This window comes from Panthera uncia, chromosome F1, assembly GCF_023721935.1.
Source record: "Panthera uncia isolate 11264 chromosome F1, Puncia_PCG_1.0, whole genome shotgun sequence".
Classification (NCBI taxonomy): Eukaryota; Metazoa; Chordata; class Mammalia; order Carnivora; family Felidae; genus Panthera; species Panthera uncia.
In genome coordinates, this window is record NC_064813.1 from 26707791 (window position 1) to 26724632 (window position 16842).

At 43.9% G+C, this 16842-nt stretch overlaps 1 long non-coding RNA gene across 4 annotated transcripts in view; it reads left to right on the forward strand.

Moving 5' to 3' along the window:
• The window catches only part of LOC125925266 (uncharacterized), a 70326-nt gene that overhangs the window by 14932 nt on the left and 38552 nt on the right, over positions 1-16842 (forward strand). For 3 of the 4 annotated variants that reach the window (XR_007458756.1, XR_007458755.1, XR_007458757.1), the window contains exon 2: positions 10188-10286. This is a non-coding gene — a long non-coding RNA (uncharacterized LOC125925266). Of the gene's footprint in view, positions 1-10187; positions 10287-13687; positions 13906-16842 lie in introns of those variants that run through there. The other variant, XR_007458758.1, reaches the window with a different exon arrangement.

Below are 16842 nucleotides of genomic sequence, written 5' to 3' on the forward strand. Positions count from 1 at the left end.
TGGCCTTTGATGTGTCATACAATTCTTCTGAGCCTCAGTTTCCCCATTTAAAAAATGGATATAGTTCATGGGGGCTTATGAGAATCAAATACTACATATAAACATGTGTATGATTGAGCCTGGCATATCTATTCACTCAACAAATACTTACGTGCCAGGCACTAGAAATGTAAAGGCAAAAAAGACAAGATCTCAGGGCATCTGGATGGCTCAGTCAATTGAGGGTCCAACTTCAGCTCGGGTCATGATCTCATGGTTCATGAGTTCGAGCCCCTCATCGGGCTCTCTGCTGTCAGCACAGAGCCCACTTCAGATCCTCTGTCCCCCTCTCACTCTGCCCTTCCCCCACTAGTGCTCTCTTTCTCAAAACTAAATAAACATTAAACAAAACAAAACGAGATCTCATCCCTTGAAGAGCTTTTCGTCTTGTAGGCAAGATACACAAATAAACATGAATTGAGATCATTATGGATGGTGCACTATGTGAGTGAGAAGAAGAATGTCTAAATCGGATTGGAGAATGTAGGAACACTTCCTGGGGAAGTAATGCTTGAGCTGAGTTTTGAAGAAGTAGGAGTTACACAGACAAAAATGAGAAGGTCATTCCACACAGAGTGGGTAGCATGTGCAAAAGCAGAGTGGCATGAAACGACTGAAAGTTTAGGGAACAACAGATAGTTCAGTACAACTGGAGCAAAGGGTGTAGGGTGGCGGGAGGCAGCAGATGGGGTGAGAGAGGCAGGCGGAGGCCAGATCATGATGAGCCGTGGGCGTCATGCTTAAAGAAAGTGAACTTTACCACCAAAAATATGGTCAACCACTGAAAAAATTCACGGAGAGGTGAATCAAAACTGGGTTTATGTTTAGAAAGAGTACACTGGGCATAATGTGAGGAGAGGATTGTAGAGGCACAGCCTGGAGGCAGTGGGTTCCATTTGAGATCCCTACAGTAATCCAGACTGGAGAAAAATGAGAGTCCGAGCTAAAGTAATGGAATGAGGAGGGAAAGGTGGATATAAGAGCCATTTAGGAGGTAGAGCTTGCAGGGTGGGAGTAGAGAGTGGGCAGTGAAGGAAATGAAACACTCCAAGATGATTCCCATCCAACTAGGTAGATGACATTGCCATTCATTGAGAGGGAGAACACAGGAGAAGATGCAGGTTTGAGATGGGAGTTGAATGTGTAGACGTGATACCTTCCCTGTAGGACTTATTCAGTCTCATTGTCTGTGATTCGTCTCAGTAGAGATGTCCAAGAGACAGTTGAATATGTGGATCTGGATTATAAATATAAGTTGGAAAGAATGACAAGACTGCTAGTTGTTCTCTATTGCCTTTTATTCTTTGGTACTAGAATTCCATCCCTTCCCTTTTTGGCTGAGTATATGGACACCCAGAATAAAAGCTACATTTCCCAGCCCCTTTGACAACTGGGAGTGGTCTTATGACTAAGATCTTGATGATGAAATGGAAGTGCAGTGTCGTGTGAGAAGTTCTGAAAACCTTACTTTAGATTCAGCCCGCATATACACTGTGCCCCTCCTTCTGCACCTGTCCCTTCCTCCATTTTCCTGCCTGGAAGATAAATTGCCACCCTGGACAGTAAGGTTGAGACCACTCACAGGAGAACAACGAGAGAGAAGGATCCTGGGCAGGCCATCACTTTGCACTCCTCTAGAAGGGATCACTCATGCTGTATGTGTGGATAACACTCCCTGGAGTTGCACAGTGCACAGCCTGTGTAAATGGAGCCCCAGGGCCTGGGTTCCTGACATCACAGAGTTTCATAACAGCTCTGGATTATTTGCTCAGGCTTTTATGTGAGAAAGAAAATATTCCAAAACTTCTCATTTGTTTAAGTTTTTAAACTAACAGTATTTTAGTTTTCTCTCAGTTGCAGTAATATCTAATCCTAAATCACACAAGGAAGGAGTCACCAACCCATGGGAGAGAGTTGAAGCCACAGGGATGGATCCAGCCACCTAGGTGCTATGTACAGTGTGAGAGGAGCAGAGGACAATCATAGGCCCCAGAAGACAGGAACTTGAGGGGCCCCTCAGACTCTTTCTTCCATCGGTTCTGGAACATTCTTCGCTCTTTGTTCTTTTCCTTCCCACCCTACCTCTGGGAGGAGAACTTGTCTTCTCTACTCATCCAGTGCCCTTCTGTCACAGATGTCATGCTCTAACCGTAAAGTCCCGCAGTGGGTGTGGCAAGAGGAAAGCAGGAGCAGTGATTTTAACAGCTTTATTGAGATACAATTTATGTAACACACAGTGCAGTCCTTTAAAGTGTACAATTGAAGGACGACTGGGAGGCTTAGGCCATTGAGCATCGGACTCTTGATTTCAACTCAGATCATGATCTCACGGTTGTGAGATCGAGCCCCGCGTCCGGCTTTGTGCTGGGCATGTAGCTTGAGATTCTCTCTTTCTTCCCCCCACCCCCCATCCCTCCCCTGCTCTCTGTTTCTCAAAAAAAGAATAAGGTGTCCAATTAAATGTTTTTATACTATTTTCACAGAGTTCGTCAGCCATCACCACCATCTTAATTTTAGAATGTTTTTTATGCCACAGAAAGAAATGGGATGAGGCATCCATTAGTAGCTGCTTGCCAGCCATGGCAATAATTTTTTTTTAATGTTTTTTTAAAATTTATTTTTGAAGGAGAGAGAGAGACAGAGCATGAGTGGGGGAGGAGCAGAGAGAGAAGGAGACGCAGAATTCAAAGCAGGCTCCAGGCTCTATGCTGTCAACACAGAGCCCAACGCAGGGCTCAAACTCACGAACTGCGAGATCGTGACCTGAGCTGAAGTCAGACGCTCAACAAACTGAGCCACCCAGGCACCGCGGCAATGATTTTTAACTGGGTCATTGGTGGTCCCTTTTAAATCTGAAGCAAGACAAGTGGTGAAACCAATGCCTTAGGCATAGAAAGGCAGAGAACGATAACGCCGAGGACACTGAGGTTCAGAGAGTTTCAGTTACCTGCACAAGGTGACAACAAAGAGGTGGCAGAACCCGGTCATCTTCTCTCCCCCCAACGCCCTTTGACTTTGCTGAAAAATGCTGTAAGCATTCCGTAAGGACTCTTTGAATCCAGTGATAAGGTACCATGAGAGAATAATGACCTTTCTTTTCTTTAGAAATAATTTCGGACTTACAACAATGTTGTAAGAATACTGCAAAGAACTCCGACATGCCCTTTGTTCAGATTCCTCCATTGTTAACATTTACCACGTGTCTCTCATTCTCTTTGCATATATATATATATATATATATATATGCAGACTTTATTTTTTCTGAACAATTTGAGAGGAAGTTGTAAACATAATGTCCTATTATCCCTTAATACTTTATTATGCAATTCCTTCAAACAAAAACATTCTCCCAGGTAACTACAGTGCAAACACGGATACAATGTTACCATCGAATCCACAAACAACATTTGAATTTTACCATCTGTCCCAATGATATCCTTTATGGGTCTAGAATCCGATCCAGGATTATGGGTTGCATTTAATTTTCAGATCTCTTTGGTCTCCTTAGCCTTTCCTTGTCCTGCGTATCTCTGACATTTGCAAAGAGAACAGCCCATTGTTTTGTGGAATATTCCTCAATGTGATTTTGTCTGATACTTTCTCCCAATTAACTTTAGGTCATGCGCTTTTAGCAGTGCCACCACAGAGGAATGCTTTGTTCTTCTCAGTGTATCGTATTAGGGGTACATGATGTCTGTTTACCCTATTAAGCTGGTTAAGCTGGTTTTTACCAAATTTCTCTATAGTAAAGTTAACTAATAAGTACTTTGTACTAAAACACACTCTCAAATACAGAGAACAAACTGGTGGTTACCTGGTTACTGGAGGGAAGCTGCGTGGGGGGATGGGTGAAATAGGTGAAGGGGATTAAAAGAACACTTATCATGATGAGCACTGCGTTTAGAATTATTGAATCATCACATTGTACGCTGAAACTAAGGTAACACTATATGTTAATTATACTTCAATTAAAAAAAAAAGCCTTCTCGGGGCGCCTGGGTGGCTCAGTCGGTTAAGCGTCCGACTTCAGCTCAGGTAACAATCTGGCAGTCCGTGAGTTCGAGCCCCGCGTCGGGCTCTGTGCTGACAGCTCAGAGCCTGGAGCCTGTTTCCGATTCTGTGTCTCCCTCTCTCTCTGCCCCTCCCCCGTTCATGCTCTGTCTCCCTCTGTCTCAAAAATAAATAAACGTTAAAAAAAAAATTTAAAAAAAAAAGCCTTCTCAAAAAATAAGCATTTTGTACTTATTGAGAAGGAATTAATAAATATTCCATTGGTAGTTTCTATGAGATGTAAATATTCTCTTTCTCATCACATTTTCATCCACTAGTTCTAGTATCCATTGAGGCATCTTGCCTAAATCAATTTTTATTATGATGATTTCCAAAAGGTGCTTTTCTTTTTTTATTAAAAATTTTTTAATGTTTATTTATTTCGGGCAGGGAGGGGCAGAGAGAGAGGGAGACACAGAATCCGAAGCAGGCTCCAGGCTCTGAGCTGTCAGCACAGAACACAATGTGGGGCTCAAACTCACGAACTGTGAGATCATGACCTGAGCCGAAGTTGGATGCTTAACCGACTGAGCCACCCAGGTGTCCCCAAAGGATGCTTTTCTAATTCCATCATTATTTCTGTATTTATTAGCTGGCATTGCACTGTGAGGTGGAGTCCTTTTTCACTTATTTGTTTGTATAATTTTAGACTCATGGACTCCAATTTTATTTATAATGGATTAATGTACTCATCTTGATATTTAGTTTTTAACATTAAAAATTTTTTATTTAGAGAGAGAGAGAGAGAGAGAGAGAGAGCACAAGTGGGGGAGGGGCAGAGAGAGAGAGAGAATCTTAAGCAGGCTCCACGCTCAGCACAGAGCCCAATGTGGGGCTCAATCCCACAACCCTGGCATCATGACCTGAGCCAGAAACAAAAGTTGCACATTCAGCCAACTAAGCCACCCAGGCACCCCCATCTTGATATTTATTTTGATTCTTAGTTGTCCTCAATTGGCCAATGGGAGACCCTCCAAGTTGGGTCCTGGCTGATATGTCCTCCCCATTCCTGAACATTACCTCAATTTCTGGCACAACAAGATGTTCTGGCTTCATCCCAAACCTTCACTGTCCTCACCCCCATATTAGTTCCTATGGCTGCTGTAACAAATTATCTACAACAAATTGTGGCTTAAAACAACAAAATTTATTCTCTCACAAGTTTGGAGGCTGGAGGTCTGAAATCAGTATCACTGGACTAAAATCCAGATATCAGCAGGATGAAGATCCCCCAGAGGCTCTAGGAGAGAATTCATCCCTAGCCTTCTCCTTAACTTCTGGTGGCTGCTGGCATACCTTGACTTGTGGTCACATCACTCCACTGTCCACCTCTTTGGTGACATTCTTTCCTCCTCTTCTGCCTGTAATCTCTTTCTGCCTCTCTCCTGCCCAGATGATATGGGATAATCTCCGCATTTTGGGGAGAAACTCAATCATATCTGCAAAGATCCTTTTTCCAAATAAGATAGCATTTATAGGTTCCAGGGATTAAGATGTGATCAGATATCATTTGGTGGGCCATTTTTTAGCCTACCATGCCCTGGAATCCGTCATTTCTTGAAAAAGTGCTGGTTCCTTTTTAACAGATCTGGTATCTTCTACACATATTTAGAAGTCAAGATGTGGATTCCAGGTATCCTTGGATGTTTTACATCCAGGCACTGTGCAGATAGAGCTAGAAAATTATACAGGTAAATGGAAAAACAGAATAGAATAGAATAGAATAGAATAGAAACGTGGGGATGTATGTCTGTATATATGTATGCCTATGTAAGCATATATCTACATATACACACATAATACATATAAATTTCATTTATCTATTTACATAAAAAACAAGGAGTTCACATAGATAACTTCAATTCCACTCCAGCACTACAGAGCTAACTCTAGCCTTCTTCCTTCCTGTATCTGTTGTTGTTATTGCTGTTTATTTATTTGAAAGAGAGAGAGAGTGAGCACAAGCAGGGGAAGGGCAGAGGGAGGGAACCAGAGAATCCAAAGTGGGCTCTGAACTGACAGCAGTGAGGCCAATGTGGGACTCGAACTCATGAACCGTGAGATCACGACCTGAGCCGAAGTCGGATGCTTATCTGACTGAGCCACCCAGATGCCCCAAAGCACCTTTATTTGTGACCTCACGTTTGTTATGCTCAGAGAGATGTCCTCAAGTTCCAGAAATGGGAGAATGGTTTTTACAATCTGACATCCTCGAAAGCTTCCACCCTAAAAGCTTCAAGACGACAGTGAAGGGTTCAGAAGTTCCCCTACACGGCATACATATTCACATTTGGTGCTGCGTTTTCTCGTCCTTTAAAAAAAACATGAATTGCCAGACATGCTGAATGTTGAATTGCTTATAGACATATTTTTTTTTTTTCAGTTGGATGAACACCTTCATATTTAAAAACCCTAGAAGACCCTGGGGAAAACAATTTTAAAATCCACTCAGAGACACTAACAGATGATTTTGCCCCTCACTAACTCCCATTCTGATGTTCCTAATGGGAGGAAGGGTGGCGTTCAGCTGTTCCATTTCAATTCTACACAAACATCGGATTTATAGTGCTATTGTGTAATATCATTGTCTAATCCTAAAGAGGTTTTCCTATCAGGAAATAGAGATTGGGTGGTGGTGCGGTGGCAATCAGAGGGAAATTAGTGGATTACAGTGCATTTGGGGGATTCTTCCAAAGTTCTTCAGGCACAATTTTGGTCTTTGCTCTTGGGATTAAAAAAAAAAAAAAGTGTGTGTGTGTGTGTGTGTGTGTGTGTGTGTGTGTGTGTGGCTATCTTAGCTGTTGCAATCCCTGGGCTGCTTACGCATTAATAACATTCCAAAAATGCAACAGATTTTGTTTTTTCTGCTATTCGTATGCCAGGCATCTGGGGTGAGACAAGGAAAATGGAAACCTGAAAGCCTCCTGAAACTGTGCAATGAAGACGATAGCTTTTGATGGCTGGGGATTGGGTCTAATTTTCCTTTTCACTTACAAAGCTTCAGAAATTAAAGGGAGAACATTTAAAAAGGGGGAAAAAACCCTCTAAGTGCTTCATACCACAGTTAAAAAAAAGGAAGATGTATGTCAGGACACAGAGGAAATGACAAGGCATATTTGCAGTAATCAAGGCTTTGTTGCAGGGTCCACATATGTGGTGTGACAATAAAGCAAAGAGAAATTTCTTTAACACAGTACAACTTAAACGTTCAAAGGAGTTGTATCCACTTTAAATGGCCACCCAGCGAGCCCGTACACAATTCTAAGGAGAATATATCATCTTGCCAAACATTTTGGAAACATCTTTTGGAGTTGACTTCAGAGCCACCTAATGAGCCACATACGATTTTAGGCTCCTGACTGTAACAGCAAATATTTTTTTCCCACCCAAACTAGAATTTCCAGCCCATTGTTACTCCTTTTTCTTCTTCTTCTTCCTTTTTTTTTTAAAGAGAAGTGGGGCAATGGGGGGGGGGGGGGGGGGGGAGGGGGGTGAATATGCATGTGAGTGGGGGAGGGGCAGAGGAAGAGGGAGAGAGAGAATCTTAAGCAGGCTCCACACCCAGTGCAGGGCTCCATCTCACCACTGTGAGATCATGATCTGAGCCAAAATCAGGAGTCACCCAGCCGCCTCTATTTTTTATTCTTCTAACTGGACTTTAAAGACTTGGAAGTTTCCAAAAAAATCCTTGTCAAATATCTCTTAATGCAATTCCAAAGAACATGTCATTAGTGATAAAACGAAATTAATAATTGCTGACCGGGCTACACACATTTTTTGTTTCCTTTTTTCCCATTTTACCAATGAGAAAACTGAGGCTCAGAGAGAGGTTAAGCCACTAGATCAAGGTCACGGTTCAATAGTGGCAGAACTTGATTTGCTGCCAGGCCACCTGCCCCCAAAGCTCCTGCTTCTTGCCCTGTGCTGCACTTAAGTGAGCCCTCCAAAATGCTTCAGGGCAATGCCATTAGCCCTGGAAACTTATGTTGACCTCCCCAGCGGCCATTTCAAAAACACAAGGCTCATTTGGTTGTATACATTCTCATTTGTTTGTTTAAAGCCGGCGTCATCATTTTATGTCAACCGCAGAGAAAACGTACAACCGAACATGTTAATGGGATGCTACCCACAAATGAAGACGGACAGTGTTAATATTACCATTTAGAACAATGATTCTTAGGAACCGAAGGTGGGGGGAGGGAGCTCAGACTCCCACGTACTGCCCACCGGAATCTGGAGGGGGCTTGGTCTGAAAACAAAGCAGTGCTTTGTTCTGGTGCCTTTGTTCGCCTTGATATTTACGTTGAATTTCAGAAAATGAGAGGAGGGCATGTGATGTTTTAAAGTTTACCAAAAGGGGTTTTAAAATGCAAGGGTTTTAAATGAATATGGAAAATATTGTAAGAAGGAGAACATAATCTGCATCAGTGTTGTGGATATCTTTGCCTCTGTACCAGAAAACCCTGGCTGGTAAAAGCCTGAGGTAAGGAGGTCAAAGAAAACACATCTTCAATCCCCATTGTTTAATAATTCAGTGCAAACCCTCCTTATTATGCCTCTAAAATCATTATTGTTCCTTGTGAAGGGAGCTGGGGAGAGGAGCTGCAGCCTCTAGGCACAGACGAAGACTGAGCCTGAGCGTGTGAAGTTCCAGGAGCTGTGGACGTTCAAACCCGCTCCCTCCTCTTGACTGAGAAATGCTGGCAGTGACAGACGAATGCTCTCGAGCATCTGTTCAGTAGACAGTTGTGAATGGCGGATTCTTCCTAAACAAATTTATAGTTGCTGTGTAAACATTTCGGTTTGATAAATAGCTCCATTTGCACTAGCCTGTTGTTTGGTCAAGCAATGTGAGTGTGTGTGGCCTTGCACCTCGGAGACGGTGAGGGTGGGTTGATTGTCCCCTGGGTGAAATGCTCCATTGGAAAATCACTGTGCATTTCACCCTCTTCAGCTGCACTATTTCTATCCCAGTTTTCTTCTGTGTTTTTCGTATTTCCAATTATTTCTAACTAGATGGTAAGAGTCGTGGGCTCCAGGGGCCATGTCTATTCCATTCACTATGCACATAGCATAATTGGCACATGGCAGGCACTCAAAGAATAAATAATCCAAAGCTCTATCCTGCTTGCTCTATCTTGCTCGGGACTCTGAGCTGGTCATTGCCCAAAGCTCATTTGACTTCATTGGGTCAAATTCCAGAGAGAGCAGGAGAGTCAATTTTCAACGATGTCTAGGCAGTATGCCACTGCCAGGCCCTTCCTGCTACCCATTTGGAAAGCAAACCACTGCTTATCCAGCTAGCTTGTCAGAAGGAAATTCACTCCACACCACCCTCAAGGGGTCTACCAATCCCCATTCTGGAAATGCAAAGTCTGGATTTTTTCTATGCCTAAAGGCTGAAGGTTGCTCCCCAACTCCCCCGACCCAGAGGTGAAATCAGGGAGCGGTGGAGCCCTGGACAGCAGCCAGTGCCATCATCATGGCCTGCAGGGACAGTTCTCCAGAGGGGGTCCTTGGTCCAAGCCAAAGAGGCCAGCCCTTGGATGGGCCGGAAGGGGAGACCAGCTGCAAACTGGGAATTGATGTGTTTGTGAGCAGATAAGAATGAGAGAGGGGATGTCAAAGCTGAAGAGAGGCAGGAGCAGGTGGGAGGCCTGGATGGAGCCAGGAGTCAGCATGGGACAAGGTCCCACATGGTCAAGAAACCCTTCTGGTCAAGCCCTCCTACGCCACCATGCTGACATGAAACATGTGTTCTAGTCATGTTTTCTGGACTATAATATAGCCAATACTATCGAGAGAGTATTCAAAGGGGGGAAACTGAGTAAGCAAAACTGGAGGCCATGGGGTCCAGAGTGAGGGCATAGGATGATGGTTCTCATTAGAACATTAAAATCACCTGGGGAGCTTTTGAAGTCCACAGAAGCCAGACCTGACCCCTATAGATTCTTAGTTAATTGGTCAGAAGTGGGGCCCAAGCATCAGTGGGTTTTTAAAGCTCTCCAGGTGATTCTAATGTACTTGAGCCTGGATCAGGCAAAAACAAACAGGAAGCAGGGAGAATATGCTTCTCCACTCAGCTTCTTGTCTTCCAGCCCAGCGCCTGCTCGTCCAGCTCACTCCAGGTACCACGACCTTGTCGCAGCCTATTCGCAGTCCAGAGAAACTGAAGGAAACTGATTGCATTAGCTCAGGTAACTGGGTTAATTGGGATGGTACCCTCTACTTTCTCCTTTTGGCAACCAGAGGATGGCCTTGAACATAAGCAATAAGGTGGAATTAGCATCTAATACAGTGGCTTAACTTTAGACCAGGGTTGTCGGTAGCAAATAAAAATGCAGAACCCCCAATTTGATTTTCGCTTCAAATAAAGAATGAATAATTTTAGTATATGCACCATGCAATATTTGGGGGCATATTCATAACAAAAAATTTATTCATTCATCTGAAATTCAAATTTAACAGGGCAACTTGTAATTTACCTGTGAATCCCACGTTAGACTCAAATCTTGTGTTTGACTTCAAGAGCATGACTAGATTTTTATAATAAAATTGAAAGACTGGCTTAGTGTGTATGTATTGGGTGGGTATAGGCCTCAATTTTCTGGAGATGTCCAAGTTTACACCTGCTTCACCAACATGAGTAACAGGCCTCCTTTCCCTGAAAGGTGTCTAGTTTGAATGATGAAGATGTGGTCATCCTGTTCATGGTGACCCAGGCCGAGGATGCCTGGCTGTACTCAGTAACACAAGAATTGTAGTTGGTTAGTTCCATAAAGGAGATGATCTCTGGTTTTCTTTCTGGTGGCCTGGGGTAATCGAACATGAACTCCACCTGGGTTGTTGTACCTTGCTGTACCTTGCTGTCTCACTGTAACCCTCCTCTGACTGGGGGAGGTGGACCCAGGCTGCCTGGGGCCCTGAGGGAGGCCAGGATGGCAAACCCCTCTGCTCCCAGCATGCTCTGCACCTTGCCAGCAGTGGCCAGAGCTGTAAACCGTACTCACCCCTGTGCCCACCAGATCTGGAGGCTAAGGGAGGTGGCAGTAAAACCACTTCTGTATTTACCTTTAATTGGCGTCTTTATCTGCCTTGTAAAACCACTTGTCTAGAGGAAGTGTTTAGGGTCCCGATCTTACATCCCTCCTTAGGCAGCTCCAAAGAAACCAACCCCTGACCATGGCCCCGAGTCACATATTTGTCAGCCTGCCTCCCTGGGTGTGCACCCCACCTGCCTCCCTGTGTGCATGCACACCCCACCCATTCCTGAATAGCATGTACTCCCAGAGCGTCTCTGCTTCATGCTCGGTGCCCACTGTTAGCCTCACGTTGGCCTCTTGGCTTTGAATACCGGCCTCTCTTCTCAGGTTTATCACACCTGCCTCTCCCTCCACCTGTCCCTCTGCTTGACTTAGGGCTTTATAGATCCCTGGGTTACAGCATTCTTAAAGCTATATGATGCATAAGGGATACACCCTCTTTAATCTTTGGTCTCATGGGACCCGTCAGGACATTCATTACACCTGAGACCCTCAATAACCCATTCCCTACCTGTCACCCACTTGGGAGCAACATTCTTTCTGGGTGACACCATTCACAGCACAGCCATACTGCTCAGTGTCACAGACCTCACTGGCCACATCAGGCTCACTGCCTCCAGCCTGTCAACACAGAGCCCAGTTCAGGTCCTCTGTCTCCCTCTCTCTGCTCCTCCCCTGCTTGCACTCTCCCAAAAATAAGTATTTTAAAAATCATTTAAATTATTATAAGCATACTCAGTTGCTGGTCTTTGACTTGCTCTTAATATTTTTTTAATGTTTATTTATTTTTGAGAGAGAGACAGAGCACAAACAGGGGAGGGGCAGAGAGAGAGGGAGACACAATCTGAAGCAGGCTCCAGGCTCTGAGCTGTGAGCACAGAGCCTGATGGCGGGGCTCGAACTCACAAGCTGAGCCAAAGTCAGAAGCTCAACCGACTGAGCCATCCAGGCGCCCCCTGATCTTTGACTTGCTGAACTAAATGTGGTATTACTCTCCTACTAAGCTGTCAGGACACCTCCAGTTTCTCACAGATCAGGATGGATGATGGCAGGACGGTCCTCTCAGACAAGTCCCTGTCCAAGCTGAGTGCCCCACTCTTTCATATGGTCTAAAGTTTCATATGCACCACTGTTTCATATGGTGCAAAGAGGCTGCTCTGAGCTGCCAGACAACCCACTGCTGAGATCTGCACGTCTGGATCTCCAGGGATCTTATGTTCCCCAAATCCCTGCTGTGTACTGCCCCCACCTCCTGCAACACCACCTGTTATCCCAGCTGGATTGTTCTGACAGTTAATGCCTGGTCCCTTGTGCCCACCTCATCCTCTGTGGTCTTGGAGATTCCCCTGCTCAGCCCCACTTCTTGCCATACATGTAGTTTGACTTCCACTAAGCACCTGGTCACCAGTGTGGTTTAGATTTGGCCTTTCCAAATAACTCTCAGCCAAATGCCTTCTGTGTTTCCATTCCAACAGCATGTTGTGGGTTGGGGGGTGGGAGGCAGATGGAAACTAGGAGAATGCTCAGGCAAAAGCAACCACCGAAAGGTGCCAGGGGGGAGCAGAGCAAACAGACAAGATAACCCTGTTTCCTGATAACCTTTTTTGTGCCTTTCTCCCCTTATCTCTAATTCATTGGGGCTGGAACATGGTGACTCAAACCCCATGGTGGGGCTGAAAATAGAAAGGCCAACACAGGTTTTTCCCTACTCTAAGATGACTTAGAATATGAAACATTAAAAAAAATTGAGGCAGTGTGTTCTTTGATATTCCTAAAGAATCAATCAGTTGAATTAAGCAGATATTTAAGACATAGTTTACCAAAAACTTTAATTTGTACCTTTTTTAAAAAGAGCTCGACTACTGTGTAAGGCTAGACACTAACTTACTGGAGGGCAAATTTACAACTTCCTATAAAATGAGTATATGCTATTGAACACTCAGCAAGACGAATGTTCTCTGTGTTAACTTAGCCAGCAAAGGCATAGGTTATACAAAGTCATTTCTGGTGCGTATCAACAATGTAGAACTATAAAATAAAACAATTCAGTAGCTGTTGGACCAGAGAAGAAGCATTTCTTTATTTAAAAAATTTCTTTTCATGTTTATTTATTTTTGAGAGAGAGGGAGAGACAGTGCCAGCAAGGGAGGGGCAGAGAGAGAGAGGGAGACACAGAATCTGAGGCAGGCTCGGATTCTGTCTGAGCTGTTAGCACAGGGCCCGACGCGGGGCTCAAACCCACAAACTGTGAGATCATGACCGGGGCCGAAGTTGGACGCTTTAACCAACTGAGCCACCCAGGCACCTCAAATATTTCTTTATGTTTTAGGGCCTCTCAGATGTAGCCCAAGATACTAAGTATCTCTAAATGTAATTTCTAGCATGACTTTTGTTATTGTGACACCTAAGAGGAACATCTCACACAAGCAATATGGTAATGCCACACTGGTGCATGTGCCTCTATACTTGTGTAATATTAGTTCTATGACTTTGAATTACTTTAAATTGTTTATGTTTATTTTTGAGAGAGAAAGAGAACGTGAGTGGGGGAGGGACAGACAGAGAGGGAAACACAGACTCCGAAGCGGGCTCCAGGCTCCGAGCTGTTAGCACCATTAGCACCTCGGAGCTGGAACTCACAAACCCCGAGGTCATGACCTGAGCGGAAGTCAGATGCTTAACGGATTGAGCCACCCAGACGCCCCTGAATTACTTTAGATTCTGCCTTAGCTCCTTCCTGGCACAGTGCTTCATCGGAACTGCTCCTGCCCTGGTAAAGTACCCATGGCTCCTACATGTGTAGTGCTTGTGAACTTCATTTCCTGAACCTCCTGATCTCACCTGCTTCATCCCTCTACCCCACCCCATTCTTTTGATAGCTTTTACTTCTAGCCTGGCTGCCTTTATATTATTGTGTTTTGCTCCTTCTGCTCACCTCTTAACGAGACAAAACAGCATTGGGATTCCAACTCTGCTACTTACTAATTCTTGGCAACTTGCTCAAACTGAGCCTCACTCTTCTCATCTGTGAAATAATAATAATGAACCTTCGATATGGTTACTATGAAGTTCAAAGGAGACAAAACATGGAAAGTGCTCAGAAACATGGCTGGCGCGTGGTAAGGATTCACTAGATGTTAGCTATTCTTACTACCATTTAGCTTTCCCAAGATGGCCACGGTCTGAGCCATTCTTTACATCTCTTTTGTTTGGCTTGACACATTCATGGATTGCTTTGATAGAATCCTCTCCAGGACGACCTAGCAACTTCCACACCTTTTATAGCCAGTCTTTGGAGGTGAGGCCAGACACAGGGTTCCTTACAGTAACAGGAGCAACCAGACAGGTATGTCTAACAATATCACCTCATTATCACAAATGCCAAATTTTATTAAGTCAAAAAGCACATTTGGAGAACTTTTTTTCTTTTTTTTACCATTTTGTTTAATTTATTATTTTTTTAAAATTTACATCCAAGTCAGTTAGCATATAGTGCAACCATGATTTCAGGAGTAGTTTCCCTAATGCCTCTTATCCATTTAGCTCATCCCCCCTCCCACAACCCCTCCAGTAACCCTCTGTTTGTTCTCCATATTTAAGAGTCTTTATGTTTTTGTTCCCCTCCCTGTTTTTATGTTATTTTTGCTTCCCTTCCCTTGTTTTCAGCTGTTCTGTGTCTTAAGTCCTCATATGAGTGAAGTCATATGATATTTGTCTTTCTCTGACTAATTTCGCTTAGCATAATACCCTCTAGTTCCATTCATGTAGTTGCAAATGGCAAGATCTCATTCTTTTTGATTGCCGAGGAATCTCCATTGTATATATATACCACATCTTCTTTTTAAAAAATTTTTAATGTTTATTTATTTTTGAGAGAGAAGAGCAGAGAGAGAGAGAGAGAGAGAGAGAAAGAGAGAGAGAGAGAGACAGAATCTGAAGCAGGCTCCAGGCTCTGAGCTGTCAGCACAGAGCCTGACGCGGGGCTTGAACCCACAAACCATGAGATCATGACCTGAGCTGAAGTCAGATGCCTATCAAACTGAGCCACCCAGGCACCCCTATATCATATCTTCTTTATCCATTCATCCATCGATGGACACTTGGGCTCTTTCCATACTTTGGCTATTGTTAATAGTGCTGCTATAAACATTGGGGTGCATGTGCCCCTTCGAAACAGCATACCTGTGTCCATTGGATAAATACCTAGCAGTGCAATTGCTGGGTTGTAAGGTAGTTCTGTTTTTACATTTGGAGAACTTTTTATCATAAGTGTCCAATTCAAGATGATCTAATCTCGATCTTACCAAGAATATCATCTAAGACATTCTCAAAATGGGCGCATTGAAACACTTTTATAGGCAGTTACATTGATTCCATTTATGAAATTTAAATATGAATAATAACCCATGGAACTGGATAGAGGTATGCTTTCTATAATACTTCATGGTAGTTGGGAGGAACGTTATAATGACTTAGATCTGGGCATTGCAAACTTTCCTCTTAGGAAAACAGCATACATTTCACTCAGGTCCCATTTGTTGACTGTGGGATAGAATGGAAGCCTCTTCGTATGTCATTGACATCGACCATCAAAGCATCTATGTTAAGCACAGGGTCTGTGTGGCACTTTTAAAACATAGTACATTCTGCTATGTTCCACCTGTCCCTTTTGCTTGAGTCTGTACAGGCTTCAACAATAGAGTGTGGTGATTTTTGAGCAGGGTGGGGGCTAGAGTGAGCCAAGAGAGATGTCTATGGGTGCACATTGAAAGAGGCACTCACTTTCAGTGTGGGCATTAATGTGTGACTCAAAAATCTTCACACTTTGTGCCCACACCTTCATCCTACCGCAGACCTCTTCACCTCTGATCTTTCAGTTCTTTTCCTTCTAGGCTTTTGACCAGACATCACTGCCTGGGAATCTACATATATTTTCACATTGGGCCCCTTCTCCTTCCATAAAGACTGGATGGCCAGGTATACTGCTCATTGGGAAGATTTTCCCTTTCCACTGTCTTTTAAGGCTACCTCTTGAAATATCCACAGACTAAACTAACCTATTCATAAACCAAGTTCAGACAGGTCTTTCAGCCGGTCTCATGGGATCTCTCATATGGTCTGAGGTACAACCCGGTGTAACTATCTGGGTGGAGACATGGGGTCTAGGCCATGTAGGTATGCAGCTGTCTTATGCCTTCAAGCCCTGCTTGGGCTTAATCCGGGATGTACCATGGTCAATTTATGATAAATTTTGCTGGACCAACCTGACTTTATGACTTAGTGAATGTGACAGAATACAGCTCATTAGCAGTTCCAGAATCATGGATACTTCATATCTCAAGGTCAAGTGTTCCATTCCTACTAGGACCTAGTCGTACACCTAGAGCTCTTTCTCAAAGGACACATACTTCTCTGATGTAACATGAATCCACCCCAGAGTCTGAGAAATCTGCACTGTGATTTTTTTTCTACAGCTTGCCATAGACTCCTTACTGCACTAGGGGAAATCCACCGGTGCAACCCAGCAGCATAAGATCTGGTGAATCGTGTGGCTGAGGTGGCAGGGCTGATTGCTGCATGGCCTGGACTTGCTGCAGAGCTCTTTCCTGTGTATCTCCTGCTGCATGTTAATAAGTTGGAAGCCTTCGGTGTCACCTAGTATATTAGCTGGAATAGCGTTTCTAGGGGTGTAATGTGTTGCCTCCAGAAC